We start from the raw sequence: 22,827 nt of genomic DNA on the forward strand, positions 1-22,827 counted from the left end.
CCTTTTTCTTCACCCTTGGCGAAGACAGGCCTTGAATACTAGAAGAAAAAAAAAAAAATCTGTAGAAGCAGTAATGAGACTGTTCAGGTGACTGACTGTTTCACAGACCAACAGCACAAGGCTGGCTGGACAAAAAGCAGTAATATGATTTCATGCCTTAAATAGCATATGTTTTTGCACTCGCTTCACGAGATGTGGTCAAGCCGATGATGTCACTGGCCAGAGGACAAGGTGCAGTTAATTTGATTTATTGACCTGGGGTGAGGTGTAGCACTGAAACCTTCTCATAGGGAAACCATTTATCTGAGGACAATTTCCTTTATAGCAGCAATTTAACCACTGCTGAGACTGTAGATATTTTATCCAGCATGATAAAAATGTACATTGTGCATTGCAACCAAAATTTCTTTGTCGCTGACGTTTTAGTAATTTTTATGGAATGGAATACTGGACAGTGGCCTTGTGCAGTCTTAAGGCTGATGATGCTGAATTCAGGTATTTACGTGCCAAAATACAGACATGTTTCTCTCAAACATATAGCTGTGTGCCTGTGTTGTAGCTTAAAATTTTACTGGAACGTGCTGCAGATAGAAATGTGTCTTCCCCAGTGAAGCCCATAGGCAACATGTTAGTGGGAAGCACCTTTTCCCAAACCTTGGCATCATCTTCACCTCTCAGAAGGTGCCCAGACTAGTGAGTGGGTATTACCTCTCAGTCTTGAGTAAGGACTTCTGTGTTAGTTTATCACTGGTAGGTGTCAGATTTTAAGCTACTTCTTGGACCATCTTCGTGTGTGTTGGGTCAGAGGGTAAAAGAAGCTTTTTTTCTTCCCTATGGACTACCTGGCTGTGGTGGAAGTGGAGGGTTGTGCTACTGTTGCAGCGCTTTCTAATTTTTATCAGGAGAATATATTCTATGTTGGCTGTCTTTTCAGCTTTTGAGACAGAAGTAAGACTTGTTCTCCCTATGAAATAGTTCCCCTGCCTGATTACATCTGCTCAGTTATCAGGGTGATGCTGCATTTTTTCTCTTTTTTTTTTTTCCCTTTTCTTTTTCAAACCTGACCAAAATTTAGCAATCTGACAGCTGGTTGGAAAACAGGCTAAGCTGTGCCAGTAGCCGTGTGGAGCAGAACTGGGGAGGTGTGTGTCAGTATGGTGGTTTTTAAAACTAGAGGAGCTAGACCTTACCCCTCACTTCCCAGAAAGAAGGGGGAGAATCTAAGCTTCCCAATCTGTCATTTAAAGAGGGAAAAAAAAAATCTCAGGTTTGCTGTCACTATCAATTTCTCAAAGATTAGCCTGCAGCCATAATTCAAGCAGTAAGTGTTAATACTGACTGCTGATGCTGGACGTGGAGTGCTTGTCCCAGCGAGTGGCAGTGGCCATGTCTGGAGGTGCCTCACTTGATGGAATCAGCGAGGTTCCCTTCAACTTGGTCTGCCTGTCAAGCCTAAGGAAGCACCAACATGTGTTGGGAGTCTCTTACATGGTGTGAAGAAGTGCTGTTCTTACTTCAGCTTCGTTATAATCATTTATTGCCCAGAAAAAGGGGATTTGGAACACCATTGTCACTTAAATAATAGTTTTCAGATTTCAAGCAGTAAGTTCCACACTTAGAGTAGCTCACTTTTGCTGTTTTCTTTAAATTCAGATGTATGAGGGTACGAAGGATTCTGGGGTAAATGTTTTGCCTATGCTGTCCGGGATGTTTTGATTGGGTTCATCTATCATCCAGTTTCTTTCTGTTAAAGGGGGTTCAAGTCTCTCCCTAGGTTTGTTTTCTCTCCTGGTTCTCTTGCAAATTTGCAGTAGTTTTTTGTAGCATGCAGTAAGTTTTCATTTGTTTTCCTCAAATTTTGGCTCCTGTAGATTTCAAGACTTCAAAACAGGTTGCAGCATCCTTTTCTATTCCTCTTAAACTGTTGTTGCCCTCAGGACAATAATCTTGATACTGCTGTTTTATACAGCTGACAATTAGGCAGCCTCTGCTACTTGCACGTACAGCTTTATTATTTTATCTTAAGAGAATCAGTGACAATCCTGGCAAATGACTGTCTTCTATGACACACGTGTTTTTCAGTCTTGGTGACAAAGCTGTTGTCTAAAGAAGGTGTTGAACAAAATTAAGTATGACTTGAGTGTCCCAAATGTGATCTGCTTGGCTGTGCTTAAGCTGGCATGTGAATGAAAGACTATCTCGTGCTGCTGGATAGACTTACAGTGCTGGCTGTTCACTGCTGCAGAGATTTGCTTCTGTGTTAACAAATTCCTCCTCCCCCCCTCCCTTTTCCAAATGTGCTTCCTTGTTACACGGGGCAAGTTAAGTGTGGGATTTGTTTGGCTGAGTGTAGGAGATAAATTTAAGGAAAGATGCTGCTCTTGGATCGTGTGTGTTAAGTAATTGCTTGTATTTCACATGAAACAGTTTGACAATGCTGATCTGAGAAAAAAGATGCATTAGATGTATTTTCCTTTCTGGAGCTCTTTGCATTACATTTCCTGAATCTTGTGAATAGGCCCTCATCCTGCTTCAGGCACACTTATTTTTCTGTATAGAAAAGGAAATAATTATTTAACTCTCAGTGTTATTCCTTTCTCTAGTTTCTTATTTCACAGCTATCTAGGAGATATCCGCGTTCGTTAACTATATTATATCTGTGAGCTTTATAGTGCATTACAAAGTCTTTGCAAAAAGAGTTTTTGATAGTCTGCTATTGACTAATTGAATTAGTTTAGGGTTAATAACACAGCTGAGTGATGAAGTGTTGGTTTGCTGTGGAGGATTTACCAGGTTCCAATCCTGAGTTTGTCACCAGTTTCGCTTGCTCTGCTGTTCTGGGCTAAATCTGTGTAATGGGAATTACAGAGCACATTTTCACAGGGGTGTTGCTAGGGAGAGAATTAGCTAATGTGTCATAGTTTTTCTGAAGGTGAGAGCGCTGTGACTCTCCTGCTTTGACACGTAACCGTGCGGGCTCGTGCCCAGGTCGAGCCTGGCGCGGGTGTTTCGGCGCCGGCGCTGTTGGGCACTGCCGGCGGTGCCGAAGGCCTCCCGTTGTACAGGCACAGATTACTGTCAGTTCTAACTACGGTGTGATGCAGATCTGCTCCAGGGGATGCGGTTCAGTGACAGCTTAAATCAGCCCCAGCCTGTCCTCATCTCCCTGTGTGTTCCTGCCCCCTTCCCTGCGCCGGTGCAGACGGCTTGCCCGATTCCTTTGCCGAGCTGGTGCAGGGAATTAAACTGGCAGAAAACAACCCTCGCCAAAAAATAATGAATGGTTTTTTTGTTGGTTTAGCTCCCTGAACTGGCTTACAATGAGATTAGACAAATAGCGGCACCAATCAAGAAAGAGAACAAGAAGCACACGTGTTGACCCAAGTCTTCTCATAATTTTGTTCTCTCCTATGGCTTTCCTGCTGGCATAAATGGGGAGTCATGCTCTCAGCCATGTGATCCTACCACTTACTTGGCACCCATCCCAGCGCTTAAATGGTTTCCAGGATGCTCTAGCTTAACTTGCTAACTTGGTGGAAAACTAACCCCAGATTATTTTACATCTTTGGTTTATGAATTGAAGTTGGCTCCACAAGTGCAAGAGAGAAGATAGAAAGAGCCATGTGAGTGAAAGTGGAGGAAAGAGAAAGAAGGAAGGGAAATGAAGCTTCCTCTTTTCAAAAGCAGCAGCAAGTATTCTGGTTAGCTTAATTGTATAGCTTTGCTTTCAGATTGACATAAACCACTCTGAAACCACAGTTGATTGAGTTGATGAGCTCAACTTGATCTAAAATGGTACTGACCAAAGTGTAGCTGTGGGCACTATGCTGGATCTCCTGTTCTAGCAGTGGGTTGTGCATACATCACTGAAGCCAGAAAAGAAACTGCACCTAAGCAGAAGAGTAGCTTAGAAACCAATAGATGCTGAAGATTTGGTGTAGTTTGTGCTGTCACAGGTATGGTTACATTGACGGTAGCAGGGACAGAAACTCAAATAAAAATTTGTGGATGAGACCTTTAAGTGGTTCCCATTATTTTAGTGCTGCTTACGGTGAGACACCTCTCTAAAAATGGACTGTGACTTAAAAGGACATATTGACAGAAGGACTTGGGAAATTACAGACACCATTACTCCTGCTAAATTTTGGACTGATATCCCTGTAAAGCAGCCTTAAAAGAACCCTCACCAAACCCAAGCATAACTGCTTCAGCCACTTAATATGATCACTCTGAGACAGATTCATCTTTTCTATAAATTGTAATACCGTGACAAGGAACCTTTTGCTCATCGTTCCTTTTATTTTTTTTCTTCCCAGAAATCTGATTTGGCTGTATAGAGATGAAGTAGCATATATAGCATGTTTGACACTGTATGACAGGGCATGAAGCTTTGGAAAAGGAAGATATGAACATCTGAATTACTAAAATAGTAAATACAGTTGAAGACTTAAATATAAGTGTAAAAACCCCTGTTGAATCAGGCTGGAGATGTAGCTTGTTTCTTTTTTCCCCTCATTTTCTTTGAGGGTTGGTAGGAAGTCACCATGTTTTTTGCAGTGAGCTCCTTTGCTGTTTGTTCTCTTTGTCCTTTCGATGATTCAGTTTTATTTGAAAAATACCACGTGACTTAGTAATTTGTGCCTGACCATACCAGTGTGAAGTTGTGGCTTTATACTACTTGGATACAGCTGAAGGGAAGGAATATACAGTGGATACAGGTAGAAATGACTCAGATGTTTGAATCACTCATTTCTACATTATTAGTTAATACAGTCTGCTGAATGGGAAATGAGATTCAAGTTTCTTTCAGGAATTCTGTTTGCAGAGACTCCCTTCTGAGCATTTGTGATTTTTTCTTACCTGATGATCTTCAGTAGTTTATCACTGTTATTTGAATTTTCAAATATAAGTTTAAATAGACACTTTTTCCAAGGCTGTAGAGAGATGGATATGCCAGTAAATGCTATCTCCTTTCCCTACCAGCTCCTCTGGGAGTGTTTCCCACCCCATCCTCCAATGGCATGCACATATGCTTTGGGAAAAGTACCAGAAAGCTTGGGCTGGGGACAGCTTCAGCTCTTGGTTACAGCAGCAGAAGACATTACAGCTTCTGGCTGTCAGAGTTTCCTATTCCCCTGCATCTGTTGGTGTGTCTTCCCATTCAGGTACTGTTTAATCCATTTCAGTTCAAATGAGCTGGGTTAGGAAAGGCTGTGTGTGATCTGCGCTGCCTGAAGTAGCTCAGATAATTCAGATTGAAATCTGTGAGGGATCCTCTGAGTTGCTTTGTCATCACACCTGAGGGTACAGTTCATGTGAATCAAATTTAGGGGTGGGCTGCTGCCCAAAAGAAGAGGGAACATAAGCAGGGTACATATTTAGCTGTCACTTTGTGGACTGTTTTCCATGACAGAGACTGTGTAAAACTGTCCCAGCTTCCTGCAGAAATGTGTTGGGATTGTGTGAAGAAACTGGAGGTAGAAGGGCAAAGGGAGCAGCAGTTTTCCACTTGTAACCTTTGTTTCTGAATGAGGGTGTCTGTTCCTAGTGTTGGAAACATGTGGCCCTTTTTGGCTGTTACTGAACTTTCCAGTGATACTTTTCTGGTTTATTGAATTTATGTTGATCTGAAGTACACAGTGTAAATTGCTACAAGTATTTCCAGTATCTCAAGTGAAGCCTGCAACTTTTACAAGTCATTGCCCTTAAACTTTATCATTATCTGCTGTGCCCTTTCAGCCAGAATATAGTTATGTTAGACAGGTTATGGCAACAAAGTTAGCTAAACTTGGGAGGGTAGGAGTGTCTTTTGGAACAGTGGAGAATTTACTCTTCTGTGTGTTTAGTCTGAGGACCAGTTTGTGCAGGTGGTACAAAGAAGGGCTGAGCAGTCTGTTGCATGTTGTTCTTTACCTCTGGCTCAGTCATGTACCGGGCTGCAAATTCTTGGTGTTTGGGAATGTAATCCAAGGAACTGTCCCTGTACTTGCCCTGTTCTTACACTCTTTCCTAGGTGCCTGCTCTTGGAGGAGGGTCAGGTAGATGTTTGATCAGAACCTGGATGGTGATTTTAGTTTTCTCTTTCAAACAAAAAGAAAACACTTTCCCACTTATTTCCCAGTGCATCCTGAATTTTGTACCTGGCTCCTTTCCTCTCCTGAGATGCTCAGGAGCACCATAAAAGAGTTCAGGTAAGATGATGTTCCTTGTCTGCTCTGCACAGTTCCAGCTCTGGGAAACAAGTGTGAGGTTGCTCCAAGGGCTTTCCTACTAATTTCTTCCCTACCAGGGAACTTGAGAAATGAAAGCTCCTTTTGCTCTCTTACTTTGTGCAGATAAGAGAGTGGGTGTTAATGATTCAGCCTCAGTTACTACTTCATGTAAAAGATCCACAACTGAGCAGATTCTCAACTCCTTAAGACCAATTGAGGGTCTCGAGTGCAAGAATTATCCTACAGACAGGGACTGCAGAAATCTGTAATTTTTGAGCTAATTTTATTTCAAGTCTATTCCTTCTCTCATCACAGTGGGATACAATAGCATTGCACAGAATGTCTCCTCTCAGTTCTGAGAGATGAAAATGCTGTGGTTTATCATTATATGGTTTAATTTGGTTTGGACCCTGGTTGCAACATAGGTGCACCTTATTATGTGGTTCAGGTCAGTGATGCATAAGGGACTTGTTCCAAATATACTAAGGCATGACTAAAGGCCAGTGCCCCAAAACTTCCAGAGAATGTGCTTCTGCCATGCCTGTGTTAGGATGAACTACTTCTTTAATATTGTTCTCAACGTAGTCAAAATTGAAACTGGATCCAGGCACATCTTGTAACATTTTTTAATGATATCTGTAGTGTTTCTGAACTAGCAGCTAAATTTAATGACATATCATTGCATTTAAGTGCTTTTACACTTTAGTTTTCTATAATTGTGGATGATGAACTCTCCACAGTGGGAAGAATGTGCTGTAGGGAAGTTTGAATAAAGGCATAAGGAGTTAGAATAGTTGTGTGGCATCTTAAATCCCTGAGCCTTTCTCCACTTGATTTGTTGGGGGAGAGAGGAGGGACAAGTAGTGTTTTTTGTGTTGTGGTGTCATTAGTCAGGTTTGCAAGTGCTGTGGGCATCTCTAAGGATCCTAGCAGAATATTTTCAGTTGTTGCTTCTGTTATAATAGTGATACATGAATAATACAAGGAAAAATACCATGTACAGAGGTGGGCCAGCACTTATATATTTGCATTCCCCTGTCAAGTGTTAACATAAGCAAAAGTTAGACTTAGCAGAAGGACTGTTGGAGGAAACCTAATTCAACAAGTTCATTTTAAAGTTATATAAAAAGCTTTTTTAAACTCTTGAGATAATCTGTAATTTTCTGTGTGCACTCAGAGAAGCAACATTAGTTGCTTAAGGAGTCAGTTAATCTGTGAATCTTTCAAAAAGCAAAATCAGCTGCAGACAGTAGTTTTATTTTTCATTACTTATAAAGTGGTGATTTCATATTGTGTAAGTTAAAGATAGAAGTGCTGTGTTTACTACTGAGGAAGGGAATGTCATTGCTATTTGTCTTATTTATATGACAAACAGGTTTGCCAGTTGTATAGTACAGAGACTTAAATTTATACTCAATTGCAGAGAAGATGCGAATTCTGCATTTCTCCTGTAACTTGTGTGAGGTTTTATCAACTTCCTTAGTTTTCTGAGTTTGTGGCAGTTGTTTTAAGTGTATTTGGTGTATTAGGATATATGGTTGGAGTCGTCATCAAAGGCAGCATCTGTTCCTAAGGTTTTTAAAAACGTGTGAAAGACTGTTCATTTCCTTAGGTTTCTGTGGCAGGGAATGATTGACACACTCCATGATTTCCTTAGAATGTGTTGTCAACTCTAGTAATTTCCTAAGTACACTGCACATTGTGGAACATTAGTTTAAACTTGGGATTTTTGTGGTGTCATCCTTCAAGTAGCGGTCATCATTCTTGGTTGTGTGAAGTAATACCAAGAGAAACTGAAGACAGAGGCATATGGGATACAGCTGTCTACTAATCATCAGAATTTGAAACTCCTTTTTTATTGTTTGTGTTCTCTACTTTGTTGCTCATTTGTTGACCCTCTTTATGAAGAGAGCAGAGCCTGGAGAGGCAGGTTACTTCAGTGCTTTTGGTTTTGGTGTAATTAGTGAACTTGATATCAGTGGAGAAAGTGGCCTATGAAGGCATGAAGCCAATGTGGAGATGTGGTGCTGCTGTTTAATTGGTAACTAGGGCAGTTTTGTTTTCTTAGAAGCTGAAAAAATCCCCATCATTGTGTACTGAAACTGTTTAGACACATTGACTAATTACATGTAGTTGTTGTGGGAGTGTTCTTTGGTCCAGCAGTAATTTATAGATTGCTCTTTAAGAACCACTGAGGTAGCAAATAAGTATACTTTACTATATAGCGTGGTCTGTTTGTTAAAATTTGTTTTGAAAACAATTTCTTTGGTGCTAATCAACCATGAGGTTGAACTGTGAAATGCTATCTGGCATTACTGACCTGCAACTCTTGACTTTTTTTATTCAGCAAGTTAATATGAAGTTAATTTCCAGGTGCACTTTCCTTCACGTGTCTGGGTGATTTATTTCAACAGCTATTTCGTCTTGCAGCATCAAATGGGGCACTTGTGCATTTTATACTTAACTACTGGTCAACAAACATTAATTGCGATCTGATAAATCGGCAGCGGCTCTTTTGAGTTTTTGAAGCTTTTGTGTTCGTGAATGGTGAGGAGCTGGGAATAGCAGATATTCCTCACGTGAAACAGGGCTGTTTAGAGGAAAAGGGATGACATTTTTATTTACAAGAAAGCTACTCTGGGGCTGTTGTCGGAGCCGTGCGGGTTTGAAGCGTTGCATGAAAACAGCGACTGGTGCAGCCTTTAAACAAAAGGAGTTGTGGGCTCCAAATGTGGAATATGCTCTTTATCAGTTAGTTCTGCTGCTGCGTGACATTTCCAGTTTGACTGTGTCTGGCTGGCTGAAGTAAGAACTGGAAAATGTTGTTGGTGGAGGTTTTTTGTTCCTCTCCCCCCCCATTTCATGTCTAAACTTGTATGTGTCTTGTTGTATATGACTGCAGTCATATGCACAGGAGAGGAAACACGAAGAGAAGAATTACTCTACTAGAGAAATTGAGGAACACTGGGAGAAAATGATAATTTTTTCAGTTGGGCTCTTTTTATCATGTATATCAGAGCTCTTTATAGGTGCCAGGGTGTTTAACAAGTCTCACACCAGGTGAACAAAACAAGAGGTATTGAAAAGGCAAGCCACTTACAGCAATATCTTATTTCCTGTGTTGTTGGCTGGATTTTTGTTCGAATAAGAACATCTATTTTGTGGCAGCACGAGTGCTCCTTGATTCTGCAGTGAAGGCAGTATTCTGTGCTTGATACTAGCTAGTTGCCATGGCAACAATTATGATGTCATGAATCCAGTACAGTGACTTCACTGCAGTGTATTTTATCTTTATTTTCAGTTTTCTTCAGATCTTTCTAGCACTTACATGTCATAGTGTGACTTGTTTGTTACGTGATTCAGCTGTACTGGTCCAAAAAGTTTGCAGATAGGCATGAGGAGGAGAATACGTGTTTTTTTTTAATCACTCAAATGTGGTTATTTTCATTCTGAGAGAGAAACGTATTTTTAAAACTCAAAATGAGAGTAGCAGTGTCCTGTTTTGTCTCTTCTCCCAAAATAATTTTGTTCAATCCTGGCTCGCCTTTCTTAGTCCTGTTCTCTATAGAAGCAGGTGAAATGTTTTCTCTGTCTCTTTTCATGGGTTTCTTGACCTGCAAATTGTAGCAGGAAACTTCCTGCCCATCAGCCTTTGGAAATGGTCACCTGTTTTCTGCTCTCTGAGCACTTCCATTTATCACCAGGTTGTGCACCTCCATTTCACAGGTAGCAGAGCTGACTGTTCAGTGCACACTCTGCCCTCTGTTGCTTTCTGGTAGTCAAAAAGAGAAGTGTTTAGCATTTTTTCCTATTTTTTGAAAATGATATGACTTCCAAATTTAGCCCCAGTAAAAATACCAATAAAAACATTTGAGTTTGACTGGCCTGCATTTCTCCTGTTGACATAACTGTGTGTCTGTTTAGAACTGGCTTATTGGCTTAACTCAAAGGTTGCCTGAGACTCCTGGGCCATCAGACTTTACATTATCAGTGAATAGTGCAGAGTGTGTTAAAGTGGTATGCCAGGTATTTTTTGTAAGGCTTTTTTTTGCCCTTGGTGAGTAAAAGGTTCTTCACCTTTGGCTTAGTTTGACAAAGGTAGTTTCTGTGTGTAGATAATGCCTATGTTGTTGTAAGGCTGGAAAGCCTTTCTAATAACAGGAGAAACTGTAGGATGTGCTGATTTCTTCCCATGGCTTATTGCTGCAGTGATCATTTGCATTAAATTATATTGAGCATAAATCCATTTAGATGAGGTTAGAATTAAGTGGCCTCTTCATATTTTTCTCCTCTGAAGAAAGGTGGAGACTTGAAAAGCACCCACCAGCGAATGGGAGGGTGTCAGGGACAGCACGTAAGGGAGATGAAAAACTGAACGGGGAAAAAAGAAGTTGCAGTTGTCTTTCTGCAGAAGAGGAATAATACCCTGTGTAGCCTGTCATTTGTGATAAACACATCATGAGAGTTGAATTGTGACATGCTGCAGCTGGAGTTAAAATGTGTGATTGAGATGTTTTTGTTAACGAGCTACTAATGGAGCAAACTACAAAGCACTGTGGCAGGTACGGTTGTTCCCATTCCCTCAGTGAAGAGGTCCTGTGCCTGAAGATTTCCTGGTTTATGTTGGTAACAGCTGTCCTTAGTAGCTCTTTTCTTTAACCAGCATAAATGTGCTGGTGATGGGGTAGCTTGTGTTAAATTCTCTAAATGCTTTTTCAAAATTGCAAACACTGTTATCTTGTTATAATGCCTGTGCACATGGAGGGGTTTATTTACTTAAAGAATACTGGCATGATTTAATTTGTTAAAGCTTTTGTCTTTAGACACCTCAGTGTAGCCTTTTGTAATTTAGGTGTTGGGATTTGTTTGTTTGTTTCTGTTAATTTGTAAACATTAGGGTTTTCCTAAATATGTAGGTTTTCAAGATGCAATTGGACATGGAACTAGAGGATCTCATCTAGGCTTTCTTTCCCACAGAAGGCTGGACCAGGTGATTTCTTCAGGTTCCTTCCAGCCTGGGCTAGTCTAGGATTCTAGGCTTGAGCTTTTCAAAGGAATAGGAGCTTTCTTAATGGCAAACTAATATAACCGTGCATGAAAAATTGCTAACTCAAAACTAAGTTTTTAGTCATGTGGAGGTTGGATCACTCAGTTCCCAGCAGTATTTGCATGAATGAGTGTTGCATTTAGAAATAGTATTATGGTGGTTAATACCAGACCAAATATATATGGAATTTAAAGCTCAGGACTGCAGGTGTGTTGGCAGTGGCAGTTCTTCTGAAGAAGCGAAAGGAGAGTGTAATAGTTTTTTTGGAATGCTTAGGAAAAGTGAGCAAATCTGCAATATGTCAGTGTGTGAAAGTGAAAGGGAACTTGGAACGGAAAAAGCGAAACAAAATTTTGCCGTGTGAGTCCCTTGTTCTCTCCCATGACTGTGTGGGCACATGGCCTGTGTGCAGCAGGAGGGCAGAAAGGAACCCGCTGCACTTTCCTCAAAATCAACATTTAAGAGGCTGGGATGATGATGTGGGAGGGAGCAACAACAAGAAAACACTACCACCCACCCAACTGTTTTCGTTTAGACTTACTGAATGAAACCACCTAAACTTTCAGCGCTCTCTTTTATTGCACTCCAAGTGCTTCTATGAGAACCAGTTGTGTTTTTGCCCACTGGGACTTGGAAAATAGAGCAAATTGGAATTGCCTCAGTTAGTGCTCTTGCTTCTGCTTAACAGTACAGCATAAACCAAGTACAGACCATTAGTGCTGAGTTCACATTGCAGTCTTCTACACGTTCTGTTCGTCCAGGGCCTGTAGAACTGACTTTATAGGTTATTACCAATACTGGTAGTGCATGGAAAAATGGCAATATTGGTGAAAGTATGGGAAAGTATCCATCTTGCATTTTGGGATAAAATGACAGGTGGTGGCTTGAGTTTGTGTTTGTTCAGTGTCTAGGCCTGATGTGTGTGGTTTGGTGCTGTTTTGGTTGATGCTTTGGAGAACTTTTCTCCAGGTCAGCAGTTTCAGCTGGATTTCAGTGGAAAGAGTTAAAATGCTTGGATGTGTCTTTTTGCAGTGCCTGCTTCACAGTCCAGAGCCAAATTTGGTGGAAAGAGGAGTCAGCAGAAGAAAGTGGAGGCTTGAAGGGCTGCTCACTGCTGTAGGAAGGTTGGGAGGCTGGAAGTGCCAGAGAGGCGTTTCCCGGGCAGTACCTGGAGAAAAGCTGAGCTTCTAAACTTGGTCCTGCTCGGGGGTCCCTTCTGACCTATCAGCCTATCAATGGGTTCATCTGTCATCTTTCTGAATATCAGGTGACCCAACCAACCAGTCCTTTGCTGCTTCCAGTCTGCCAGAGAAGGCTGTGAACAGCATCGCAGGTAGATGTGTCCTGTCCTCTAACAGAGACTGTCTTTAGAGAACAGGGGTTTATTGGCTTCATAAACTGCTACATCTCTTGCAAAGGCCTATAAAGAAAACTCTATATATTGCCTTTCAAAGCTGTAGGGGTTTGAAATTCATTGTTTTGAAAGCAGTCAGGAGAATCTTCATCAGTACAGAGGGGCTGGCCTTAGCAAGCATGTATTAAAACTGTTACAGATGAGCTTTGAATTAAAAATTTACATCAGTTGGGACCCAGGTGAAAACCTCCATGACAAATTTGTAAATGGGGGTAGATGGGTGATTCCCCTCCACACCTAGGTCTAGGACAGGGAGAGCTCTGGGATGTGGGGTGACATGGTTATCTTGGCCTCAGCAGGCTGCCTGGTTCCCTTTTGCTGCAGCTCTGATTCAGATTACCCAGCAGTCCCTGTGCTTTGCTATGATCAAACGATACAGCCCTCACGGAAAAATGTGCTACTCAAAGCTCTGTGTGGCTCCTGTAGCCAACTTGATCTATACAATGGGAAATAGGAAAGCCTTCTTTATCTGATTAAACAGCCGACTTTGGCATGAAATCTCCTTTTTAAAATCAACTTGCTGGAAGTGCTATGACAATAAAAATGCCTTTTTTTTTCTTTTTTTTCCTCTTGTTGTGAAAGCAAAAAAATTGACTGACGCTTCCTCGTTTCATGTATTACTGCCAGAGCCTTCTCTGACATTCTTTGAGTTTAATCATCAGATGTGATGCCCTGGTTGTACTTAAGCACAGAACTTTTCAGCTCACTCTTAACTGCCAGCATCTGTGTTACATGAGGGTTTGTTCATGGTGACCTCAACTATTGTTTCTTCTTCCTTTCTATATTGGTGTTAAATGAATCGATAATAAAATGAATTATGTCTCAACAGCAATCATTAAATTACAGGCATTGAATCATCAATTTGGGAAATTACTGTGCCTGCTTTAATAGTGAAACACTGCCTTCCATGCAGAAATCTAGAAATACAGTGTGTTTTCTTCAAAAAATGGGGATTCTTTTTCAGCTGTTCCTTGATAAAAAACTTTCCTGTCCTTCTTTTGACACTAAGTTATGATTTTACTGAAACAGAGGCATACCATTAGTAGTTGAAGTACTGTGTTACCATGCACATTGTTTTGTCCCAAAGCACAGTAGAAGGTACTGTACTTAAGGTACAGAATTGAAGAAACAAGCTGACCTGATATCCCACTTAAATAGAAAGGTTTACTGTATAGCTCTTTTGGAATTTTCAAGGCTGTTATATAAATGGTGTCAGGATAAACACATTTGACTCCCGAATTTCTCTTCAAAAACAGATGTAAATTTGGGGAATTAGCTTTTAACACACAAACTGTATTTTAAAAGTAAAATACATACGTGGTTAATAAGAAAAAGTTTGTTAGAGTTGTCTGTATACACAACAAAGCAAAAAAGGCTAGTTCATTGTGTACCTTTTTTTTTCTTTCAGAGAGCTTTATGAATGTGTGTATCTCTAACTAATTTGAACCTACTGAGTTTTGCCTAATGAAGCTCCCTCTGCAGTCAGTGTAGCTGCATAATAAGCATGCCTTAATGAACTTTCAAAGATTAGTCTAGTTTCTGGTTCTGGTCTGGTTTCTAGTTTTGCTTCCTCTAGATAGTTTTGGAGTTTGGGGGCTTGGGAAAGGAGGTGTTGTTTACACATTTTTCTTTTGGATGTCTGGCTTAAGATTCTCTCCTTGTTCAGCAAACACACTCATGCTTCTGCTGCAGTGCAGGGGTGGAGGAAAGATTTGGAGGAAAGGGAGAGGAAGCACAAAGGTATGGGCATAAGCCATCAGAAATGCTTTGGAGAAAGATACGTCAGGGAAAGAACAGCTCTGTAGGAGAGGAATATTCTGCATATTCTTTATAAATAGTGCATCCTGTGGGTGAGTGTCATGGCCACATCTGTGGAGTAGCAGATAGAGGTACCTGCCTGGTTGTGATTGCCAAGGATTGTTGGAGTAAATGCTTCTGAAGAGAAGAGTCACAAACTGTGAAGGAGAAACCTGAGCGTCCTTGGGCTTCCTCCTTTGTCATTCAGATATCTATTAATGCATGTAGAGCAGCTGGCCTAAGTGCAGTAATGCAACCTCAAGATGTTAGGCAGAGGTTGGCATTTCATCTGGCTCCCCAAATTTGTGGTGTTTGCATTGGCTCCTGCTTCTCAGATAGCATTGACTGAGGAGGAAAAAAAATGTTTACAATGAACACTGTCTTTCATGTAGTGTTTGCAAACACTGTAATTAATTGTAGAAACAGTGAATTAAAGGATTAGGATAATAAACAAGGTTGATAATAAATAAGGTTGGTATCTAGTCAGACTGAAGAAAAGTATCATTGAGATGTTCTCTTTAAATGTCCCCAACCGTTACAGCAGAGGGAACAGCATTTTTTGGGCTCTGAGGGGGATCACAAGGTTCCACATGTGATTTCTAGGGATGAGTTCAGTTTTGAGAGCATGTAAAGCGTTATGTGTGTGACAGATCTCTTTCAAGCTAAAGGAATTCCCTTTACCATCATGTTTTACTAAACACACGTACATTATGATAGTTTTGTTCTTTGACCCAGAATTAAATTAAAACCCAGAGACTGTGCAACTCAAGTGGTTGAGCTCTGTTGGTAGGTTTGTATTTTAATTTGGGCAGTGTCTACAATGAGGAGAAGACATACAGACTTCTTAGGAAGAAAGAACATGAATGTTTGATATTTCCTGTTCCAGAACCTTTGCTTGAGAAGTCGTGTTGGATTTATTTCCCTTTCAGAATTTATAAAAGCTATCCTGAACACTCAGCTGTTTAAATACTGGTCTGCTGTGCTGCTGCAGAGGCGTTTTTACTTTCATATTGCTTTCATTCAATAAGATGCGCATTTTTTCTGTATAAATGAACTCATATTCAGTAGTGCAATTGATGAATTCTCCTCCTCTTTTTTTCCTGCTGTAACACTGGCAAGCAGTTCAGTTCATCCAGGTGTCAGTGCTTTTAGTTGTGTGATCAGAATTTTCTAATGAGGGGAGGAAACGGTAAGAACTGGTTTGAAATCACTTTTCAAGTTCCAAAAAGAAAAAAGAAAGCAAAGCCATCTTAAAATTAACAGCTGGAGTATTATTCTTTATGGCCTTTCAGAAGGGAAAGAATAGAGATGGATTTTTTTTTTTTTTGGCTTGTGTGAGTGCAACCTTACACAGTTTTCCTCTCATTTTTCTCTCATGTTCACCCCTCATCTTTATCCTAGAAATGTAATTCCTCTTCTGATGTCTTTCCTCTGAGGTTTGTCCTCTCTGACGCAGACTTGGTTCGGTTGACACAATCTCTGATTCTGTTCAGTTTTACCTTTTTTTTTTTTTTAACACTATGTCTCACTGTATTTTTGGTCAATTAATTTTAATGATCTTTTTAGAGAAATTTTTTTCCCTCTTTTTTTTTTTTTCCCCTGAAGCCCAAGTAAATTGAAAGCAAAAATAAAGCCATGCCAAGTGGTTTCAGGGTGCTTAGGACAGAGTAGTGTCTGCACAAGGGCACTCCACCCCATCTTGTGAATAAAAAGCTTGAGTGAGGTATGTATTGCTAGGCTTCAATTACTGTTTTCTCTTGGCAATGGGGGTGGGGTTAATCACATTTAAATAATATTTTGGTGTGGGGTCCTTTTTTTTTTTTTCTGTGGAAATGTTTCTACAAGGAGTGTCAATGTATTTTGTTTTTCCTCTTCCCTTCCCGAAAACCACAGGACAGAAATAAGGAAGTACTTCAGCAACCAGGTGATCATAGATGAAATACTGTGTATCTGATGTGACTGACTCCTGACCTTGCTCATTGGTTATGAGAGCTTTTTTTTTTTTTTTCCTGCTACAGGATACTTGTATCCTATTTGGAGTAACTTTGTAGGTTTTATTGGGATCCACTTGGACAACACTGGGATAGAGCATTTCTGCTAGGCAACTCATGATTTTTATACAGTGGAATCGTTGGGTGGTTAAGGCAGATGATGGCTTTCATGTAAATAGTTTTTTCCTAAAGCCAGTGTTTCTGGTGACTTTGAGCAGCAGCACTGATGTGTATTCTACCTGTGAGCGAGTTAAAAGTATTTTGAAATGGGAATTGGGACAGGAAGCTGCTTAATAACCAGGTGTAATTTCTAAATACAGGCGAGCTCTGTAGACACAGATTGTTCAGATAAGAATATTTGGTGCTGTTAAAGACTCAAGGTTGGGGGTAGAAAAACATGCTATTCAGGCTGCTTTGTAGCATTGATGCTTCCAGTTAGCAGAAAGAAATGTTTGGCACACAAAGTCTTATGACCCTTTGATTTCAAAAGATAGTCCAAGTTTACAGTAATAAAAGCCTATTTTGTATTTATAGTGTTATAACAAGGAGGGTTTTTTTTACCCCCAGAAAGTCCCTGTAGAAATAGAGAGTCTGTAAATGCATTACAAGTTGGGTCTGTAAACTGGCAGCACAGTGCAAAGCTGAAGAGTTGAGTGCCAAACTTGCATTTGTAGTAGAAACAGATTTTTATAGACATTTGCTGCAACATGATGCATTCTGGTATTTAAAACAGCCACTTGGAAGTGCCCTTCCCTGGGTTTTCAGGTGATGGCAGTTTTAGAGCACCTCTCAGTTGAGTAGCAATTCAAAGGTACCATCTGCCTTTCTGCTCTTGGATGTGAGGCTGATGCTGCAAGGACGAGCTCTGCTTCTTAGAGGAGACTCGTCAGTGTGATGGGCTTTAATTCAAGGTAAAACTGAGTGGACAAATAGTGAGAAATGATATGACACTTCCTACCTTTCTTCCTGAGAACCCAGCTCTTGGTGCCCGCTGTTCTGTCTCAGGGCTACCATAATAAGTGATCCTCATGTGCAGAGAAGAAATGAGGACTCTCTGATTTCCTCTTCCATTTGGTGGAATGTCAGCTGACTGCTTGCCCTTATACAACAGATATTTTATCAGTTATGCTGTTTAACAACAACTTGAGGGGAAATTATATCATAAGATGAAGTCTGGTCCTCTTATGAAGTAGCCATAGTTTCAATTACTTTGTTTCATTTTGGAATGGGGATCTTGTAAGAGTTAAAACAGCTTTGGCTTCCTTCAGTGCCGTGCTGTGAATGGGTGTAATCCAGCAAAAATGTGAAGTACACACTTGCTCTTCATCTAAAAGGAGAAAGTATTTCAAGCTATAGTATCTCAAATTAATTTAATGACATCGTGACAGTAACAGAGGGTCTAGGAATGCTGTTATAATTCATTCATATGATTCATCCTATTATAATTCAGTCACAGTTAAGAACTCGGTTTTGCGTGTAGATCTTGGGGAACAGCATGTCCATTCATCAGGATTATGGTGAAACTTGAAGATCTATAAGGATAAAAGAATAAAAGCTGATGGGGGGATGAATAGGGGTAGTTAAAAATTCCTTTGTCGCACTGTACAGCAATTCTAGCCATGAAAATAGGCTGGATATTATCTCTTTTAAATCAGAAATTTGTGGAAATTAGCTGAAAAGTTCAGCCTTTCAAAGGGGCATAATAAACCAAAGGTCTTAGCACTGTCTTTCTGCTTTTCAAGTGAGAGACTTCCAGGTCTCTGAGCTTTGATCTTGGAGCCAGCAGTGAGAGGCACTGCCTATTGCAGGATCGTTGCAACTCTTGGCGTCATCACCAAATTTTAATTTTATTGTTGGTTAGGGATTCTTTTGTCTCAGCTGCAATTCCTTGAGGGGTGTTGTTTCATAAGTATTAGCAGATCTTCCCCTTTTCCCTCAAACATAATTCTGCCCTGAGGTGTTGCTGTTTCTTCCCTGCATTAAGGCTGTGTGTGTTTACTCTGCACATATTCAGCTGAAGGTATTCCAGGCACATAATGTATTGCTATTTAAGGGTTTTGGATGCTGTGAGATGGGAAATAAGAAAACCAGTTCAGTGGGATAACTATCATGCTGTTAACTGAGGAGCAAAGAAATAAGATACAGAATATGTAATAAAAGAAGTGGTTTGCAGTATTGTTTTGGCAACAAACTTGTGTGTTGACAGAGCAAGGGAAACTCTGAGGTACTCGGTTCCATAGCAAAGCAAAACATGAAATGAAGTAAACCCCTTAAAATAAGGGTTGATTTGCCAAATAAAATATTACTATGCTGCTTTTAAATATGTTAATGTGAGTAAATTCAGAGAACTGAGCAGAGATTGTCACTGGTTTATGCTGCCTCTAAATGGTATCTTAGCAAGTTTCCTTGCTTATGTGTTCCTCAGTTTCTCAAGTTGCAGGATTTTGATTTGCTTTAGCTTTTTTTCAAGTTAAAAACCCAAACAAAGAAATAAAACAAAATGACAAACAAACAGAAACCAAGCAGAAAACCACCCCCAAACCAAAATCCTAAATGATATCCTGCCTTGTTGGGTGCTTAAGATTTTAACATTTAGCATGTATTTTGTAACCATTAGATAAAATACGCTGTATAAATGTGCAGTAAGAGATACACAATTTTCCCCTTCTTCCCCTAATAATTCATTTAAGTGCTTGTGTAAGTAATCCCCAGTGTTGTCCCACTGATAAAAGATACTTCAGAGTGGATATGGCTCAATATACAAAAGTGTTTTCTTTTACTTTTCCTGCCCAAGAAATAGCAAGTGTCTTGATTGCAATTTTTAGATTAGGATTTTTTTCTTCCTCTGAAATCCCCCACCTGCTTTATGTTATTCAATATTCAATTTGTAGTTTTCAGAGAGCGTTATTCAAGCTACAGTAACCCTTTGCAGCAGTTGGCTTGTTTTGCACTGTCTGGTCAGGCTTTAATCTTCTGATTGCTGTCAGATATCTGCATTGTGCTGTTTGGTTAGCTTTGGATAGTTCTCTTGGATATTTTAGAGCTCACTAACACGTAAAAAATCACAGATATAGTAATCTAGCACTGATGAAAAAAATATCTTTCCTTTGAATTCTCAAAAATCAGAATTGATGAGAACAGAAAAGTATGGCTACCAAGAAGGCTTTGGCTCTGTTACATCAGATTCCTGAAAAAGAAAAGCCATACAGGTATAAAAGCTGTTGTAGCAACATGCTTTCCTGGTGGAATTAATAGTGAATGCTCCTCTAAAGGCACCCTTCATTATTAACCCCCATCAGTTACTGATACGTGGGGTAATAGCTGAGTGAGGAGTCACCAGCAGTGCACTGAAGAAGTTGTCAGAAGGACTTAAGGAATGCTCTTCCTACATGGCATTTGTAAACTGCATGATGTGTGCTGCTGCTGTTGTGAAGCAATAACCATGTATCTGTGATACCTTTAATCAGTTGCTGTCAAATGTTTGCTGTTGGCATCTCAGTATAGTAAAATAAGTTTGAATAAATTGGCAGGAAATGAGTCAGTCTGTGTTTAAAAACCCATTAGCATACAGTGCACAAAGCCTTGTCATGAGGGAAGTTGTTTCCTCTACTCTAGTTTCCTTTATGAGTCTCCCAGCTTCTCTAAAATAAGCATGAAGGGTTTCTTTAGTTGACATGGAAGTTGTGTCATGCCAAGACAAAAGGTAGACTCTTGTGGTAGAGAAACTTTAGACAAGGTGTCAGGGAGATATTGTTCTTCTGGTGCGAAAAATGGACAGTGGTGTTATCAAGATGTAGTAAAACAATATGCAGTTTTTAACTGCCTTTAACTGAAGCCTTTGGATTACACTGAAGCCATAGATCTCAAGGCTGCTGTTTCCATAAGCTGCATTTGACTGTTTTTGATAAGGATGTGGTTCTGCGGTACCGGGTTTGGGAAGCTTACAGCAACTCCTCGGCAAACTTCGAGACCACTTAACAAATTCTGCTCTGCATGGACCAAATCTTACTTTTTGAGGGGGCAGAAGCACTATCCATTTGTTTGTGTAAGCAGCAGTGTATCCATCTCCATCACTCAAACAATAGCTTCTCTTTTTGCAGCGGCCACAGCTGCTGCGAGAGAAGGATGGGGAGGCCGAATAAAAGGGCGGGTTTGCAGCTCACAAATTGGAGGGTGTTTGGCAATGTTGGCTTTGGGAAAATTCATACAGCAACTGCCCAGTGTTTTTCTGCTTCCTTGGTGTCAGTAGCAAGTCTACCTCCAAATAAAAGTATGCATGTAAGAAAAGCTGAGCTGTCTGGGCAGCCATTCCCTTCTTCAAGAGACCTTCTTGAAAAGATGGGAATAGCTGTTGAGCAGGTGTTCAGCCACACTGGTTTTATTTGACTTTTGAACTGACAAGTCTTGGAAGACAAAATAACTCAACTGGCTTAATATTGCTGCAGAATCTCCTGATTGTTCAGGGCTTGCTAGTTAGCAAAGTGTCAAGGGCAGAATTTGTCACGGTGAAGGATCTCGTACCAACCAAGTCGAGGGGTTCGTATTTTGGAATTTGTTGAAGATGACACTTTCTTCCCTCCTGATGGTCTCTTTTTTTGAGGATGGGTTTTATCTATGCTATGGCTTCTCCAATCACATTGGCTTTTAAATCCTGCAGAAAAGTTACTTCTATTGCAGTTTCCTGTTAGTTCATCTGATATCTGGCCCCCAACAAAGGGTATCCCCTTGCCTCTTTGACTTAGTTTTCTGAATGTTTTGTTTTGTAATTGAACAATTAAAATATACCTGTTCAATTTGTTGATTGAGTGAAAATGTGTCCCTCATTCAAGGGTTGCTTTTTCTCTGTATCAAGCAGGGGACCCAATTCTCCTGATGTGTCACATAGTAACCATTTGACTTATGGAAGCAGAGGGAGCATTTGCTCTGGGAAAATTTTGTGGCTTCGCCTTTGTGTTTCTGGTTTGTGTGAGGTTCTCTTTAAAGAAGCAATCTGATATAAGTAAAGTGTCTTTGTAATGAAGAAATGGTTTTGCCTGATTGTTTTTAGTTCTGGTTTGATTTTGTAGTCTTTCTCTACAGACGCCTATAGGAGGTGGGACTGTGGTTTGATCAGGAAAGAATGTCAGAAAAGTGAGAAGAGGATGAGAATGTGGAGGGATGATGATGATGATTATTATTAGGTTTATTTTTGCTTCTTACTCTGGGTCTATTATAGCCCTGAAATATGATGTATCTTAAAGTAAAATAAAAAAAAAAATGAGAGCAATTACCTGGTTTTGGTAGCGTGGCAACATTTCTGGAGACATTCTCTGAAGTATTCCCAGTGGACATGCACAATTAAGGCAAGTAAGTAGTTTAAGATAGAATACATAATCTACATAGTGACTTCTAGAATAGAAAGCCTCTAAGTAGACAGGTGATTACTGTGTGCATTACAGGAGAAGGAAGACTGTATGAAAGCTATTTATACAATATACATATTCCCTGTCTGAAAGCTAAGTGAGCATATGCCTGGGAGCTGCGCTAACAAAATAAACAGATGAGGTTTCTTTTTAACTTTTAAATAATACAACTGCTGCCTCCAGTCAGTGTCAGGATGAATGACTTCTCTTTTGTGATCCGTGTGCTGGATTAATGCAGGAAATTTTTTTGGGTTGCTTTCTGAGCTATTTCTTGATGACTGGTTCAAATGTGGTGTAGGACTATACTCTACTTGTTGCCCTAAATATTAAGGGGCAGCTGCTCTCTACAAGTCTTTTCTTCAGAAGCTGTGCTTAACACCCTGTTCTCCCATGTGACAAATTGATTCAGGACCTGTCTACTGAAGGAGTGGTTTGACTCTTACATCAGTCAGTACTATCGTGATAGGTATTGCTTGTCTAATATTTGGTATTTTCTTTCCATATACATGAAGTGTTCTGCTGCCTAAAGCTAATTTTGCTGTCTTTCTTTAGGCTGAGAATTGTCAGAAGTCACTTGTTGGAACTTTTAGCCTTAAGCCAGAAGAAAGTTTTTATACACATCAAATCTCTTATTGCAGGAAGTAACTAATTTTTAACTTGGCTTCTTAACTAATGGTGTATCTCTGTTTCCAGTTCCCTGATTAACTTCTGATCTTTTGGTTGACTGTGACCAGTTTGGCAAAAAGGCAGGTGCGCTTAGAAATTTTTCTGCAAGTTCCTTGAAACTGAGCCAGGGGAGGAGGGGAATCCTAGGAAGGCTCATAAAAGAAGGCAGTAAGGTGGACTCACATTACAGAGTTAACATCAATAAATCTGTCCTCAAAAACATCCCAAACATAAGAAAAGCTGTGGTCAAACGTGTAACGTATGAAAAATTAGAAGACAAGCCAGTGTTCACAGAATG

At 40.2% G+C, this 22,827-nt stretch overlaps 1 protein-coding gene and 1 long non-coding RNA gene across 14 annotated transcripts in view; one reads left to right on the forward strand and one right to left on the reverse strand.

The window, feature by feature from the left end:
- Window positions 1-22,827, forward strand: part of POU2F1 (POU class 2 homeobox 1) — a 134,210-nt gene that overhangs the window by 2,588 nt on the left and 108,795 nt on the right. The gene's annotated exons all lie outside the window — the stretch shown is intronic.
- LOC135408328 (uncharacterized) lies at window positions 4,252-6,401 on the reverse strand. 2 transcript variants are annotated; one of them, XR_010427511.1, is made up of 4 exons: window positions 6,141-6,401; window positions 5,914-6,020; window positions 4,861-4,934; window positions 4,252-4,388 (listed from the first exon to the last, which is right to left on the reverse strand). It is a non-coding gene; the product is annotated as an uncharacterized LOC135408328 (long non-coding RNA). The 2 variants fall into 2 exon arrangements; XR_010427510.1 differs by having other exon boundaries at window positions 4,861-6,020.

The sequence above is a fragment of the Pseudopipra pipra genome, chromosome 2, assembly GCF_036250125.1.
Source record: "Pseudopipra pipra isolate bDixPip1 chromosome 2, bDixPip1.hap1, whole genome shotgun sequence".
NCBI classification, from domain to species: domain Eukaryota; kingdom Metazoa; phylum Chordata; class Aves; order Passeriformes; family Pipridae; genus Pseudopipra; species Pseudopipra pipra.